The sequence below is a fragment of the Neophocaena asiaeorientalis genome, unplaced genomic scaffold (genome assembly GCF_003031525.2).
Source record: "Neophocaena asiaeorientalis asiaeorientalis breed wild unplaced genomic scaffold, Neophocaena_asiaeorientalis_V1.1 scaffold119, whole genome shotgun sequence".
NCBI lineage: Eukaryota > Metazoa > Chordata > Mammalia > Artiodactyla > Phocoenidae > Neophocaena > Neophocaena asiaeorientalis.
In genome coordinates, this window is record NW_020175821.1 from 4,062,289 (window position 1) to 4,079,711 (window position 17,423).

The 17,423-nt window shown below is 39.1% G+C and overlaps 1 protein-coding gene and 1 pseudogene across 1 annotated transcript in view; one reads left to right on the forward strand and one right to left on the reverse strand.

The window, feature by feature from the left end:
• The window catches only part of FSIP1 (fibrous sheath interacting protein 1), a 190,293-nt gene that overhangs the window by 89,793 nt on the left and 83,077 nt on the right, over window positions 1-17,423 (forward strand). The gene's annotated exons all lie outside the window — the stretch shown is intronic.
• LOC112391233 (cyclin-dependent kinase 4 pseudogene) lies at window positions 10,392-11,301 on the reverse strand (annotated as a pseudogene).

The following is a 17,423-nucleotide window of genomic DNA, read 5'->3' on the forward strand; positions in this document are numbered from 1 at the left end:
GGTTCAGTCTTGGAAGGTTATACCTTTCTAAGAATTTGTCCCTTTCTTCCAGGTTGTCCATTTTATTGGCATAGAGCTGCTTGTAGTAGTCTCCTAGGATGCTTTGTATTTCTTCAGTGTCTGTTGTAACTTGTCCTTTTTCATTTCTAATTTTATTGATTAGAGCCCTCTCCCTCTTTTTATTGATGAGTCTGGCTAATGGTTTATCAATTTTGTTTATCTTCTCAAAGAACCAGCTTTTGCTTTTCTTGATCTTTGCTATTGTTTTCTTTGTTTCTATTTCATTTATTTCTGCTCTGATCTTTATGATTTATTTCCTTCTACTAACTTTGGATTTTGTTTTGTTCTTCTCTCTCTAGCTCCTTTAGGTGTAAGGTTAGAATAGAGCTGCTTGTAGTAGTCTCCTAGGATGCTTTGTATTTCTTCAGTGTCTGTTGTAACTTGTCCTTTTTCATTTCTAATTTTATTGATTAGAGCCCTCTCCCTCTTTTTATTGATGAGTCTGGCTAATGGTTTATCAATTTTGTTTATCTTCTCAAAGAACCAGCTTTTGCTTTTCTTGATCTTTGCTATTGTTTTCTTTGTTTCTATTTCATTTATTTCTGCTCTGAGCTTTATGATTTATTTCCTTCTACTAACTTTGGATTTTGTTTGTTCTTCTTTCTCTAGTTCCTTTAGGTGTAAGTTTAGATTGTTTATTTGAGATTTTTCTTGTTTCTTGAGGTAGGCTTGTATTGCTATAAATTTCCCTCAGAGAAGTACTTTTGCTCCATCCCACAGGTTTTGTATCGTCGTGTTTTCGTTGTCAGTTGTCTGTAGGTATTTTTTGATTTCCTCTTTGTTTTCTTCAGTGATCTCTTGGTTATTTAGTAACACATTATTTAGCCTCCATGTGTTTGTGTTTTTTTGTTTTTTTGTTTTCTTCCCTGTAACTGATTTCTAATCTCATAGCGTTGTGGTCAGAAAAGATGCTAGATATGATTTCAGTTTTCTTAAATTTACTGAGGCTTGATTTGTGACCCATGATGTGAACTATCCTGGAGATTTTTCCATGTGCACTTGAGAAGAAAGTGTTATCTGCTGTTTTTGGATGGAATGTCCTATAAATACCAATTAAACCTATCTGGTCTATTGTGTCATTTAAAACTTGGGTTTCCTTATTAATTTCCTTTTTGAGTGATCTGTCCATTGTTGTAAGTGAGGTGTTAAAGTCCCCCACTATTATTGTGTTACTGTTGATTTCCTCTTTTATAGCGCTTAGCAGTTGCCTTATGTATTGAGGTGCTCCTATGCTGGGTGCATATATATTTACAATTGTTAGATCTTCTTGAATTGATCCCTTGATCATTATGTAGTGCCCTTCCTTGTCTCTTGTAACATTCTTTATTTTAAAGTCTATTTTATCTGATATGAGTATTGCTACTCCAACTTTCTTTCGATTTCCATTTGCATGGAATATCTTTTTCCATCCCCTCACATTTAGTCTGTATGTGTCCCTAGGTCTGAAGTGGGTCTCTTGTAGACAGCATATATATGGGTCTTGTTTTTGTATCCATTCAGCAAGCCTGTGTCTTTTGGTTGGAGCATTTAATCCATTCACATTTAAGGTAATTATCGATATGTATGTTCCTATGACCATTTTCTTAATTGTTTTGGGTTTGTTTTTGTAGGTCCTTTTCTTCTCTTGTTTTTTCCACTTAGAGAAATTCCTTTAGCATTTGTTGTAGAGCTGGTTTGGTGGTGCTGAATTCTCTTAGCTTTTGATTGTCTGTAAAGCTTTTGATTTCTCCATCAAATCCGAATGAGATCCTTGCCGGCTGGAGTAATCTTGGTTGTAGGTTCTTCCCTTTCATCACTCCATATCATGCCACTCCCTTCTGGCTTGTAGAGTTTTTGCTCAGAACTCAGCTGTTAACCTTAAGGGAGTTCCCTTGTATGTTATTTGTTGTTTTTCCCTTGCTGCTTTCAATAATTTTTCTTTAATTTTTGCCAGTTTGATTACTATGTGTCTTGGCATGTTTGTCCTTGGATTTATCCTGCCTGGGACTGTCTGCGCTTCCAGGACTTGGGTGGCTATTTCCTTTCACATGGTAGGAAAGTTTTCAACTATAATCTCTTCAAATATTGTCTCAGTCCCTTTCTTTTTCTCTTCTTCTTCTAGGACCCCTATAATTCGAATGTTGTTATGTTTAATGTTGTACCAGAGGTCTCTTATGCTGTCTTCATTTCTTTTCATTTTTTTTCTTTATTCTGCTCCGTGGCAGAGAATTGCACCATTCTGTCTTCCAGGTCACTTAGCTGTTCTTCTGCCTCAGTTATTCTACTATTGATTCCTTCTAGTTTATTTTTCAATTCATTTATTGTATTGTTCATCTGTTTGTTTGTTCTTTGATTCTTCTAGTTGTTTGTTCTTTAATTCTTCTAGGTCTTTGTTAAACATTTCTTGCATCTTCTCGATCTTTGCCTCCATTCTTTTTCCGAGGTCCTGGATCATCTTCACTATCATTATTCTGAATTCTTTTTCTGTAAGATTACCTATCTCCATTTCATTTAGTTGTTTTTCTGGGGTTTTATCTTGTTCCTTCATCTGGTACATAGCCCTCTGCCCTTTCATCTTGTCTGTCTTTCTGTGAATGTGGTTTTTTTCCCACAGGCTGCAGGATTGTAGTTCTTGTTCTGCTGTCTGCCCTTTGGTGGATGAGGCTATCTAAGAGGCTTGTGCAAGTTTCCTGATGGGAGGGACTGGTGGTGGGCAGAGCTCAGTAAAACTTTAATCTGCTTGTCTGCTGGTGAGTTGGGCTGGGTTCCCTCCCTGTTGGTTGTTTGGCCTGAGGCAGCCCAACAGTGGAGCCTACCTGGGCTCTTTGGTGGGGCTAATGGCAGACTCTGGGAGGGCTCATGCCAAGGAGTACTTCCCAGAACTTCTGCTGCCAGAGTCCTTGTCCTCACGGTGACACACAGCCACCCCCATCTCTGCAGGAGACAGTCCAACACTAGCAGGTAGGTCTGGTTCGGTCTCCTATGGGGTCACTGCTCCTTTCCATGGGTCCTGATGAGCACACTACTTTGTGTGTGCCCTCCAAGAGTGGAGTCTCTGTTTCCCCCAGTCCTGTCAAAGTCCTGCAGTCAAATCCCACTAGCCTTCAAAGTCTGATTCTGTAGGAATTCCTCCTCTCGTTGCCAGACCCCCAGGTTGGGAAGCCTGACGTGAGGCTCAGAACCTTCACTCCAGTGGGTGGACTTCTCTGGTATAAGTGTTCCCCAGTCTGTGAGTCACCCACCCAGCAGTTATGGGATTTGATTTTACTGTGATTGTGCCCCTCCTACCATCTCATTGCAGCTTCTTCTTTGTCTTTGGATGTGGGGTATCGTTTTTGTTGAGTTCCAGTGTCTTCCTGTCGATGATTTTTCAGCAGTTAGCTGTGATTCTTGTCCTCTCACAAGAGGGAGTGAGTGCACATCTTTCTACTCCACCATATTGAACCAATAATCTCCCACACAGCGATTTTTATGCAGAAGTTTGCCTTAAAAGGTATTTATGACACAAAAGAAAAGAAATTCATCCCAATTCTATATTGTGATGTTGGAATGATGCATTACCAAAGAGAGAGGGATACAGAATACTAATTCATATTTATGGTTTGGTGAGATAGTCTGATGACTGTAAACCAAAGCATTATCTGTATAAAGTTACAGGAAGCATTTTTAATTAAAAACGTGCTTTCTAAATTTGTCTTTGTCTGTGTTCTTTATTGAAGTGAGGCACCTGGTTTTGTATTTTGCACTGCTAATATTTTGGGAAAGCCATAATAAAGGAGGAAATAAGGTTTTCAGATGAAAGAAACGGTGTGGAGGTGCCACCTAGTGGTCACATCCTCGTGTCTATATTCTCTTTCTTGCCAGTGGTAATTGGAAGTCAGTGGAGGGTTGCTTAGTCGAGTTGGGGTTTCCTTGAGAATCCCTTTACGATGTCAGTGGTGAATCGATTAGCATATTGTTGTCTTGATAGGATAATGTTTTTCCCTTTGTTTTATGGTCACTAAAATTATCCTGCTCCAAATTCATTATTTAAAATAACTTTTATTAGCTGGATGGTTTTTGTTATCCTTTTTGCTAGTGTTAACTAACTATGCCAGCAAGATTTGAGTTATACTTGAAAATCATAGCTTCGTGATTTTTTACCATTTCGTTGAAATGATCTCACATGTGAACATACAGAAGACATGTAGTGTGTCTGGAGTGTATTGTGGGACCTAACCGAAGTCTGGTTGATGGCCAGGTGCAGTGAAATTTCATTAAAAGTCTTTCTTCTTCTTTTAGGATTAATCTGTCTTTAGAATAATTCCATAGAAGAAAAAGATCAATGGGAAAACTCATCTTTTAAATTTTTTTTTCAGATTAGCTGTGTTCAGCAAGCAGACACCTCATTAGAAAGATAGCCTGTACTAATAGACAGTTGACTGTACTGATTTCTTTTCTTTACCCTTAAACCGCAGGTAATCCAGAATCATGTCAAATATTGAAGTTTTTCAAAACAAAGTGCTAGTGATAGAGATCTTAAGAATGGTCAAAATTCCCAGAGGTGTATTTTATCTCCTCAGTGACGAGTAATCTTTGAAAGTTCCTCTGTTCGTGTGTATGGCGCAGGGAGGGAGTTAGGGGTTGGGGAGGAACGTTTGCAGTAAAGGACTTTTACTGGGTTATAAAATAAATTTTCTCAGGATGATTTTTACTTTATTAGTATTGTTTTGGTATCTATTTTGGGCAATATTTGCACAAAGAATCTTAACATCTGATTAGGTACTAACATTTTGTCTTTATTACACGTGAAGTTTTTTTTGGTCAAGGAAATTTTCATGGTGGAATTAAATAAAACATTAAAGAAAGAACAGGAGAGCTTTTCAGACCAATGTAGACTTTAGCTAAAAACTTCCTGAAAGATGCTCTCTGAGATTTGCAAAGACAGCCCAGATAACACACCAGTCACTTAGATTGTAAAATGTCTACTGCATGGGGGTCATTGCTGAGAAGAATACAAAAGTACGTATGATGGAGTCTGTATTCTCAAGGTCCTAGTAAGAGGCAGTATTGAGACAAGTGTGGAGCCAAATAGTCTGTGTTTGAGTCCCTGCTCTGCCCCTTACTAGTAGTGTGACTTTTGAGAAGTTACTTGACCTCTCTCTGCCTCAGTTTCCTCCTCTGTGAGTGGAAATAGTAAGAGCTGACCTTGTAGGGTTGAATGGAAAGTTCTTAGGACAGTGCCTGGATATATGGGGACTCAGTCCACATCAGGTGTTCTCATCTCATCATCTGGTGAGGAAGCCAAAGCATAGGCATCATACACAAGAGGACACTTCAACGCTGTATTTGATCAAGTAGGAAATTGATAGGACCTTTTACTAGAATGGTTCACAAAAGACAAACCAGTATGAGCTAGGATATTTTAGAAAGGGAGGAAATAGGAGTAGAACTGAGTTTTGAACACTTCAAAAAAAAAAAGATCTGAAGCCAGTTTTTCCTATTCAGATTTCAGTTGTGGAGAATTATGATTTTTTTAACAGCTTTATTGGAGTATAATTGCTTTATAATGGTGTGTTAGTTTCTGCTTTATAACAAAGTGAATCAGTTATACATATACATAAATCCCCATATCTTTTCCCTCTTGCATCTTTCTCCCTCCTACCCTCCCTATCCCACCCCTCTATGTGGTCACAAAGCACCGAGCTGATCTCCCTGTGCTATACGGCTGCTTCCCACTAGCTATCTATTTTACACTGGGTAGTGTATATATGTCTATGCCACTCTCTCACTTTGTCCCAGCTTACCCTTCCCCCTCCCTGTGTCCTCAAGTCCATTCTCTAGTAGGTCTGTGTCTTTATTCCCGTCCTGCCCCTAGGTTCTTCATGACCTTTTTTTTTTAGATTCCATATATATGTGTTAACAGATGGTATTTGTTTTTCTCTTTCTGACTTACTTCATTCTGTATGACAGACTCTAGGTCCATCCATGTCTCTACAAATAACCCAATTTCGTTTCTTTTTATGGCTCAGTAATATTCCATTGTATATATGTGCCACATCTTCTTTATCCATTCATCTGTCGATGGACACTTAGGTTGCTTCCATGTCCTGGCTATTGTAAATAGTGCTGCATTGAGCATTGTGGTACATGACTCTTTTTGAATTATGGTTTTCTTAGGGTATATGCCCAGTAGTGGGATTGCTGGTTTGTATGGTAGTTCTATTTTTAGTTTTTTAAGGAACCTCCATACTGTTCTCTACAGTGGCTGTATCAATTTACATTCCCACCAACAGTGCAAGAGGGTTCCCTTTTCTCCACACCCTCTCCAGCATTTATTGTTTATTATAGACTTTTTGATGATGGCCATTTTGACTGGTGTGAGCTGATATCTCATTGTAGTTTTTTTTTTTTTTTTTTAAGGGTCCTGAAATCCAGGGACAACTTCCCCGGGAGAATGCATGGCACGCCTCAGGCTGATGCATCGTCACTCCGGCCTCTGCTGCTGCAGGATCGCCCCGTACTCCATGCCCCTCCGTCCCCCCCCAGCCTGAGTGAGCCAGAGCCCCTGAATCAGCTGCTCCTTTAACCCCGTCCAGTCTGAGTGAAGAACAGATGCCCTCCGGCAACCTACATGCAGAGGCAGGGCCAAATCCAAAGCTGAACCCCAGGAGCTGTGCAAAGAAAGAAGAGAAAGGGAAACCTCTCCCAGCAGCCTCAGGAGCAACGGAGTAAGTCTTCACAATCAACTTGATGTACCTGTATCTGTGGAATACCTGAATATTCCACAATTCCTCAATTTGGAATGATATTCCAATTTGGGAATATCATCCCAAATTGAGGAGGTGGACTTTGGGAGCAAAGATATATATATTTTTTTCCCCTTTTTCTCTATTTGTGAGTGGTATGTGTATGCTTCTGTGTGTGATTTTGTCTGTATAGCTTTGCTTTCACCATTTATCCTAGGGTTCTGTCTGTCCGTTTTTGTTTTGTATAGTTTTTAGCGCTTGTTATCATTGGTGGATTTGTTTTTGGTTTGGTTGCTCTTTTCTTTCTTTATTTTTTTTAATTAAAAATCAGGGCTGTGCCTCTGAGGTGGGAGAGCCAAGTTCAGGACATTGGTCCACAAGAGACCTCCCTGCTCTACATAATATCAAACAACGAAAATCTTCCAGAGATCTCGATCTCAACGCCAAGACCCAGCTCTACTCAACGACAAGCAAGCTTCAGTGCTGGACACCCCATGCCAAACAACTAGCAAGACAGGAACATAAGCCCACCCATTAGCAGAGAAGCTGCCTAAAATCATAATAAGGCCACAGACACCCCAAAACACACCACCAGATGTGGACCTGCCCACCAGAAAGACAAGATCCAGCCTCATCCACCAGAACACAGGCACTAGTCCCCTCCACCAGGAAGCCTACACAATCCATTGAACCAACCTTACCCACTGGGGGCAGACACCAAAATCAACAGGAACTATGAACCTGCAGCCTGCGAAAAGGAGACCCCAAATACAGTAAGTTAAGAAAAATGAGAGGACGGTGAAAAATACAGCAGATGAAGGAGCAAGGTAAAAATCCACCAGACCTAACAAATGAAGAGGAAATAGGCAGTCTACCTGAAAAAGAATTCAGAATAATGATAGTAAAGGTGATCCAAAATCTTGGAAATAGAACGGAGAAAATACAAGAAACGTTTAACAAGGACCTAGAAGAACTAAAGAGCAAACAAACAGTGATGAACAACACAATAAATGAAATTAAAAATTCTCTAGAAGGGATCAATAGCAGAATAACTGAGGCAGAAGAACGGATAAGTGACCTGGAGGATAAAATAGTGGAAATAACTTTCACAGAGCAGAATAAAGAAAAAAGAGTGAAAAGAATTGAGGACAGTCTAGAGACCTCTTGGACAACATTAAACGCACCAACATTCGAATTATAGGGGTCCCAGAAGAAGAAGAGAAAAAGAAAGGGACTGAGAAAATATTTGAAGAGATTATAGTTGAAAACTTCCCTAATATGGGAAAGGAAATAGTTAATCAAGTCCAGGAAGCACGGAGAGTCCCATACAGGATAAATCCAAGGAGAAATATGCCAAGACACATATTAATCAAACTATCAAAACTTAAATACAAAGAACTATGATTTTGATGCTGTGTCCTTCTATAGGGCTAAGGACAAAAAGTAAGCTCTCCCCTTGTTTGCTCATCATTCATTTTTCATTCATTGAGCACCGATTTATGGACTATGTCCTATGTGCTAGGCACTGTGCTTGGCACTGGGGAATCCAATGGGGAGGGAGGCAGACAAGAATCACTGCTGTAGTTTTTGTTCTCCAGCCTTTTAAATAATTTCCCCCACGTGCCTCAGTGTGCTCTCTGGATTCCTCATGCTCAACTTTAAAAATTTTTTATGTTAAAAAACCATTGACTGGGGCTTCCCTGGTGGCGCAGTGGTTGAGAGTCCGCCTGCCGATGCAGGGGACATGGGTTCGTGCCCCGGTCCGAGAGGATCCCACATGCCGCGGAGCGGCTGGGCCCGTGAGCCATGGCTGCTGAGCCTGCGCGTCCGGAGCCTGTGCTCCTCAATGGGAGAGACCACAGCAGTGAGAGGCCCGCGTACTGCAAAAAACAACAACAACAGCAAAAACCATTGACTGTGAAAATTTTCAACACATACAACAGCGTAGTCAGAGGAGTCTAATGAAAACCCAGGTACCCATTACCCATCCTCAGCTTCAACATTTATCACATCTATGACCCCCTTCCTGACCCTGTGCCTGTAGGAGTTATTTTAAAGCAAATCCAAGACATCATGTCATTTCACCCATAAATACTCAGTATGTGTCTCTAATTGATAAGGGTTTTTTAGAAATATAACCACCATGCCATTATCCACCTAACAAAATTAAGAATAATTCCTTAATATTAAATTATCTCAAAGATATTTACATCTTTTAAAGTTTAAATTAGCATATAGAAAAATGGACTTTTTTGGTGTAAGGTCCCATGAATTTTAACACATGTAAGAATACAGAACAGTTCCATTGCTTCCCCAAACTCTCCATGCTATCCCTTTGTAGTTACACTCTTCCCACATCTGTAGGAGAACATCGTATAAATGGAATAATGTGGCATATACTCTTGTGTCTGGTTTCTTTCGCGCAGCATAATGCCTTTGAAATTCATTCAAGTTGCATGTTCTTTCCCTTTTATTGCTATATTCCATTGTATGAAATACATTGAATAGTTTTCCATTGTATGGATGTACCATAGTTTGTCCATTTATCTGTTGAAGGATATTTGGGCTGTTTGCAATTTTTGGCAGTAATGAATAGAACTGTTATAAAGTTTGTATCCAGGTTTTTGTGTGAACATCAATTTTCATTTCTCTGAGATAAATGCTCAAAAGTGAATTGCTGAGTTGTTTGGTAAGTATATGTTTACCTTTAAAAGAAACTGCAAAAACTGTTTTCCACAGTGGCTATACATTTTGCATTTCCCTTCAGTCATATATGATTGTTTGAATTGTTCCATAGTCTTTCCAGTACTTGGCATTGTTAGAATTTAAAATTTTGGCTATTCTAGTAGGTGTGTAGTGGTATGTCATCATTGTTTTAATTTGCATTTTCCTGTGGCTAATGATGTTGAATGTATTTTCATGAGCCTGTTTGCCATGTATACATCCCCTTTGGTGAAATGTTTGTCTTTTGCCCTTTTTTTTAAGTTGGGCTGTTTATTTTCTTACTGTTGAGGTTTGAGAGTTCTTTAAATATTCTGTTTCCAAGTCCATTATCAGATAAAAGACTGATTTATCTTTTTTGCAAAATATTTTCTTCCACTTTGTTGGTTTGTCTTTTCATTCTCTTAACAGTGTCTTTTGCAGAGGAGAAAATTTTAATTTTGAGGTAGTTTTAATTTATCATTTTCTTCTTTTGGTGTCATGTCTAGAAATCTTTGCCTAACCCCGGGTCATGAAGATTTTCTTTTAAAATTTTTATAGTTTTACATTTTAACACTAGATATGTGATCCATTTTGAGTTAATTTTGTTTTGTTTTGTTTCGTTGTTTTTCCTGTATAAAAAAGGATCCCAATATCAAGGTATAGGGAAGGGGAAGAACAAGCGACATACCCCTTGGTGTAAGGACACAGAGGGGGCAGGAGAAGGATAAGCCTCAAAAGGAGGGGTGGGAGGGGAATATCATTAAGGCAGCAAAATATTCTCGTAAAAAGTTGGGGGAGTCTCCATAGCCTCAGAGATGAAGGCAGAGGTGGCCTTCTTAGTGGGGGGCTCTCCACTCAAATGTTCAAAGGAAGGGAATGTTGGCTTCTCTTCTCTTGGTTCTGTTGCAGCTATTCCGTGGCTCATTCTGGGTTACCTTCTGCCTTATGTAGATGAGAGTGCTGTGGGGCTCGGAAGGCAGAGATTCACTTGTGTGGGTTAAAAGTCAGCATCTCCAGCAGCAGCTGTGCTCCAGACTCCTCCATCTCAGGTACCACCAACTGCACTGCGCGGGGCCCTCTGAGGGAAAAGCCTCCTGGGGCTAGAGATACATCTCGGGGCCAGTCATCCTCTGGGGGCAGTCCAGTCAGGTCAAAGATTTTGCCTAACTGGTCAGCTTTAGAGTTTCCACAGAAGAGAGGCTTTCGATGAACCATCTCTGTGGAGATACAGCCAATGCTCCACATGTCCACAGGGTTGCATACGTAGACTGCAAAAGAACTTCTGGAGCACGGTACCAGAGTGTAACAACCACAGGTGTAAGTGCCATCTGGTAGCTATAGATTCTGGCCAGGCCAAAGTCAGCCAGCTTGACTGTTCCACCACTTGTCACCAGAATGTTCTCTGGCTTCAGGTCTTGGTGAATGATGCAGTTGGCATGAAGGAAATCTAGGCCTCTTAGAAACTGGTGCATCAGATCCTTGATGGTCTCCAGTGGCAAGCCTGGTGGGGGTGCCTTGTCCAGATATGTCCTTAGGTCTTGGTCCACATGCTCAAACACCAGGGTCACTTTGGTCTCCCAGTCAGTTCAGGCTGTGGCACAGATGTCCATCAGTCAGACAATATTGGGATGCTCAAAAGCCTCCAGCCGCCGCAATAAGCCACCCCATGAACTCTGCTGATGGGAAGGCCCCCTCCAGCACCTCCTCCACTGGGGATTCTTACACTCTTGAGGGCCACAGAGTAGCCACTGTGGGGATCATGGGCCTTATACACTGTCCCATAGGCACCAATACCAATCTCAGCCACTGGCTCATATCGAGGGGTAGCCATTCTCAGACCAGAAGAGAACCTATAATCGCAGAGACTCCTACCACCGAAATTCCTTCCACAGTTCGGATGGTATGAGCCTCACCCCGTGTCTGGAGCTGCGGGGGAGGCCTGTTATTGGGGCCTTGGAGCCGGTTCCTGCGGCGCCGTACACTTGAGCTTGGTCCGGGGCAGCTGGCCGCTATGGGGCGAACCATAGACCTTGAGTTAAATTTTATAAAAGATATAAAGTTTAGGTCAACGTTCTTTTGTTTTTGCATATGGATGTCCATTTGTTCCAACACCATTTGCTGAGGACTGGTTTTTTTCCATTGAATTATTTTTACACTCTTTTCAAATATAACCTGACCATATATGTGTGGATCTATTACTGGACTCTTTATTCTGTTCTGTTGCTCTATTGTGTCTATCCCTTTGCCAGTACTGCGCTGTCTTCATTACTGCAGCTTTATGGTAAGTCTTCAAATCAGGTCATGTGATTTCCCTAATTTTATTTTTCTTTTATAAAAATTATTTTGGCTATCCTAGTTCTTTTTTGTCTTTTCATATAAATTTTAGAATCAGCTTGTCTATATGTATAAAGAATCATGCTAGGATTTTGATTCAGGTTGCACACATTTATAGATAAGTTTGGTGACAACAGACATCTTTATTATGTTGAATCTTCCAATCCATCAACATGGTACACCTTTCTATTTAAGTCTTCTTTGATTTCTTTCAGCAGCATTTTGTGGTTTCAGTATATAGATCCTATACATACATTTTTAGATTTATACTTAAGTATTTAGTTTTTTGGAACTATTATAAATGGTACGTTTTTTGGGATCTAGTTGTACCGTGCTAGTATATATATAAATATGATTAATTTTTGTGTGTTGACTTTTATCTGGTGAACTTGCTAAAAGTCACTTATTAGTTCCAGGTGGGTTTTTTTGTTTCCTTCCTGGTACCATGGGGCTTTCTCCATAGTTAGTCATCTTGTCTGTGAATAGGAATAGTTTTATTTTTTAATTTCCAATCTTGTATACCTTTTATTTCTTCTTCTTGCCTTTTTTTCTTACACTGGCAAGAACTTCCAGTACAGTTCTGAATAGGGGTGGTGAGAGTGGACATTTCTGCTTTGTTTTTAATTTTGGGATGAAAGCATTCAATCTTTTACCATTAAGTGTGATTTTAGCTGCAGGTTTTATCTGGTTGAAGAAGTTCCCTTTTGTTCCTGCTTTGCTGAGAGAGTTTTAAAATCAAGAATGGATGTTAAATTTTTCAAATGCTTTTCTATATCAATTGATGTGATTGTTATTATTATTTTTATCATTTTTCCAGTAGACTGCTACTCTGGTAGATTACATTGGTTGGTTTTCGCCTATTGAACTAGTCTTGCGTTCCCATGATAAACCTACTTGGTTGAGGTTCACGTCAAGTTTTGAAGTTCCAGCTGGAGATGTCTAATAAGGGATCGACTAGCAGAGAACATGTAGACTTGTGTTTGGGCTGATATTTATACTGGAAATCAGCTGGCTATTTGGGCCGTTAACCACCCGATTAACTTCTGTTGACCTGCTCCCTGAGAACCCACCCAGTGAGCAACCATGCCTCTGCTGCTTATATACTTTACTTCTACCCCCATCTATGTACATATATTTGGTTTTGTTCTTTTTCCTTGCCTGTACTGTACCAGGACCTTTTATCTATTGGCCACTTCTAGGCATCTACTTCCTCCATCTGTGCTTGGCGTATTTAATTTATAGCAGAAGAGTTTGGGGATAAATTGTATTTTAAGAAACAAACATTTATTTTAATATAAACACATCTGTGATTAGAGTATTCAAATTTAAATGATATTAAGTAATTGTTTTCACTAATTTGGTCCTTTCATGAGGCAAGAAAACAATATGGATGTCTTGTCATATGTAGTCCTCTAAGATCTGATTGTAAATTGCAATTTATTTTGGAAGGTCATGGAAACAAACCAGAGAGTAATATAAATGTTTGCATGTGGTTAGCATAATTTGCTTGCCTCCCTGGGGGCTAAATTCCAAAGAATTTGTTTCTGTATTCTTGAGTCTGGAGACAGTACAGCGATGCAGAGATCCCTGTGAAAGCAAGCCCTCATCCAGGGAGCCTCGGAGTGCATGGCCTCCCTGCTTGCCCCCTTCCTGGGAAGCAGTGAGGATGCCATGGGTTGTGGTGTGAGCTCAGAGTGCTGCTTTCTGTTAAAACATAGTCTCAGTTTCTTTGAGCAAACCATTAATAGATGTCAAATTCACATTATAGGTTTTAGTTCCCAAGCAGTGTTAAAAGCAAACGTGTGGGGTTTTATATTTCCAGCTGCCTTTTTTTTTTTCAAAGTAAAATATGTAGGTTTTGGTTTTCAGCAGGCCACATTTCTTCTAATAAAAACAGTTGGAACAAAATATGTTTTATAAGCATATAAAAATGTCAGACCATAATGATTTTAGTGCTGCATATTTAAAAAATGGGTCACTAATATCTAAGATGTTAGTATCTGCAAAGAAAGTAAATTATGGAAAGTAAATGACAATATATCATTTATATAAAGGAGAAGGTGGTTGGAAACTAGTTCAGCGACCATATTGAGACCATTTTATTTCAGCTTTTATATAATATGCATGTCTTTCAGCTTTAAGTTATTTAAATTTTGGCCTTAAAATTATTAAACCTTTGTACTTGAAACTGGGCCCCAAAATTTCAAAAATCCCACCTGTGTTTGGAGACATAATTCATTATGTGAAAAAGTACCTTCTGTCCATGGTCTCACCAGAGAAAGCATCTCAGTAGGTTCTGGTCCCCAAATCAGTTGTGTTTCCTTCTCATAGGTTCATTTCTATCATCTGATTGACATGCTGAGCTCCTTTTGTCCTGTCTTCTAGGAAGCTCAGAAAAAGATTCTTCAGCCCATTTCTAACAAGGCTACAGAACTTTTAGCCTATGCATTTGGCACACTGTCATTTTCATCTTATTTCTTTCACCTTTATTTTTCTTTTGCCTAATTTTTTTTACTTAACTCTCTTCCCTTGTTATGCTGTAGTTAGTGTTATAAGTTACTGTATATCCATATTGGAATTATATAGTTGGAAATAGATTTTTAGAAATCTGATTTCTTTTTCTTTGATCACTTCATCCATATCATTACATTTTCCTAGCAGTTTGCCTTTTTTTTTTTTTTTTTTGTAACTTAGACAATTACATATTCTTAAATGATAAAATTCCAAACAGGAAAATTCCTGGGACATATTTTAAGAAATCTTCACTGCCTTTTCAGATAATAAAAGTAATGCTAACTGGTTATAAAAACTTCAGACATCATAGAAATATACAATGTAGCAAATAAAGGTCTTCTAGAATCTCCTCCTTCCAAAACAAAAACAAAACTCAAAAAGCAAACCCCAAACTGTTAACTATTTGGTGTATAGCTCTATGGCATGACTTTAAGTTGTATTATATTGGAGTGGCAGTGGGAACTTCTTTTCCTCTGTGAATCTTGGCTATATAACTTTTTCTCATTTCTATGCTGATAAATATATATTTTTCCTTCTTCTTCTTCCTCTCCTCCCCCTCCCCCTCCCCCTCCTTCGTCTTCACAGTCTTGAAGATGTGCTAGTCAAATATGAGGATTATACAACTCAGTATTCTAGGAATGCTTTGTAGGAGGGGTCATGGTTGCTCGCCATACCAAGAAAATGGAATTAAAAAAAAATTTTATTTATTTAATTTATTTGTCTTTGGCTGCATTGGGTCTTTGTTGCTGCACGCGGGCTTTCTCCAGTTGCAGCAAGCGGAGGCTACTCTTCATTGCGCGGGCTTCTCATCGCGGTGGCTTTTCTTGTGGAGCACAGGCTCTAGGCGCGTGGGCTTCAGTAGTTGTGGCACACGGGCTCAGTAGTTGTGGCTCACGGGCTCTAGAGCACAGGCTCAGTAGTTGTGGCGCACGGGCTTAGTTGCTCCGCAGCATGTGGGATATTCCTGGACCAAGGTTCGAACCCGTGTCCCCTGCATTGGCAGGTGGATTCTTAACCACTGCACCACCAGGGAAGCCCTGGGCAAATGAAATTTAAGGTGTAGGGGGTGGCGGTTAACAGCTTGGCCATGGCGTTGGCATTAGATAGGCCTGTGTTCAAGGCCTGGTAGCTGAGTGACTGCAGGCAAGTTATCTCTCCTCTATAAGGCCTGGTTTTCTGGGGATAGTAATACTTGTTTTAAAGTGTTGCTGTTATGAACAAATGAAAGATTGTATATAAAGCACTTAGCACAGTGTCTGGTACGTAGTAAAGGCTAAATAAATGTTAGCTGCTGTATTAGTGATATTTTGACTAATTACTGATTGCTGTTTAATAGAGTAATTCTAAATAATTATGTGCAAACAAGATAGAAGTTTACTTCTTTCCCATATTGTGTCTAGATAGAAGGCCCAGGGCTGACTGTGGTTCCACAGTTACTAAGGACCAGGTTCTTTGTACCTTGATGCTTGTATACAGTTGTCCCTTGGTATCCATGGGGAATTGGTTCCAGGACCCCCCATGGATACCAAAATCTGTGGATGCTCAAGTCCCTTATTTAAAATGATGTAGTACAGTCAGCCCTCTATATCCACGGGTTCTGCATGGGTTGAATCCATGGATGTGGAAACTGCAGATATGGAGGGCCCGTGTATCTTCCATCTGTCATTTCAGATATAACAGAACTCTTATTTTTAAATGAGGCTTCATGATTGTCTTAGCTGAATAGTAGCTGAGACTATGACCAAAATTTGGATGTTACTTGGGGCAGACATTCTTTTCCCCATGTCAGTTTGCCAGGGCAACAGTTCAGGAAAATGTACATGGACTTACAATATTTGTCCAGATCTGTTTGGTTTCTAAAGCTGGATTTAAGATATTCAGGGTTTTTGGTTGCTTAGCTTTTAGCCTAGTTAGGACTCTGGGCTACTGCAGTAATTACACTGAACTATTCTCCATCTTTCTTAAAAACCTATAGAACTTCCTAAAACGTCATGAAAATTGATTTAGCTTGTTTTAATTAACAAGGAAAAAAACTGATTCAAAGACATTAAACAGCTTAGTAAACTCGGCTGAAGAATGAACCTGTGTTTTTGAATAGCCCAACATCCAGACAAGATCCTCCCTTGCTTTTGGATTCTGTTTTGAGACCTTCACAGTGAAGACTTTTCCTGGATTGAAAAAAAAAAAAAGATAACAACAAAACAATACTCAAAGAATTGAAAAACCTAACAGCCTTTTGATCAGTCAATCAGTGAATCTGGTTTCTACTGTTTAACATTAGCTGCTTTTAGGGCTTGGTGTGGACAGATTTTACAGGGAGGCAGACTCGGGCTTTGTGATTTCATGTTGCCTTCCTGTAGGGATGCAGCGTTTCCATTGGATGAGTCCAGAATTCTGTTACTGTCATTGACTTTACATAGTGATAACATAAAACAGCATTAACGAAAGAAAATCCCACACCCTTGGTAATACTTGGTAGCAGAATTTTATTTTTAGAAAGCAAAATTTGGAAACAACTGTATTTATTATTTTAAAAGTTTTAAAAGTATTTTTGTAATGTGTGTTTCACTGTTATCATTACTTGACATATGAATGCTTCTGTATTTTAAACAAAATATTCACTAATATTTACCTTTCCAATGAGATATTTTATTTGCACGACTATTTTTAAAGCATGTGCTCATTTTGGTGGAGTTGCTCTTGTGGTGTTTAAACTATATTTACATATTTTCCTGTTCCTTATGAATGTCTTGTTTCTGACATAAGACTAAATACCAAATGCTTTTTTTGTGTGGTTGTTGGAGAGCTTACAGATGGAACACACACACAAGAAGAATGTTTATTATTAAATAAATACATTTATATTTCATTTATAAAGAACAGTTTTAGTTATTTTTGTAAGCTTTTAAATATATTGCTAAGTTTTATTTATTAGTAAAACGTACTTTTAACATTTCAGTGTATTTTCTTTCTACAAGTTCTTTTTCAATGTATACAAATTACCCATACCTATATAATAAATTAGAATCTAAGTGTGTGTGCATAATGTGTTTGTATGCATATATATAAAATATATATCATATATAAATATACAATATATACTGT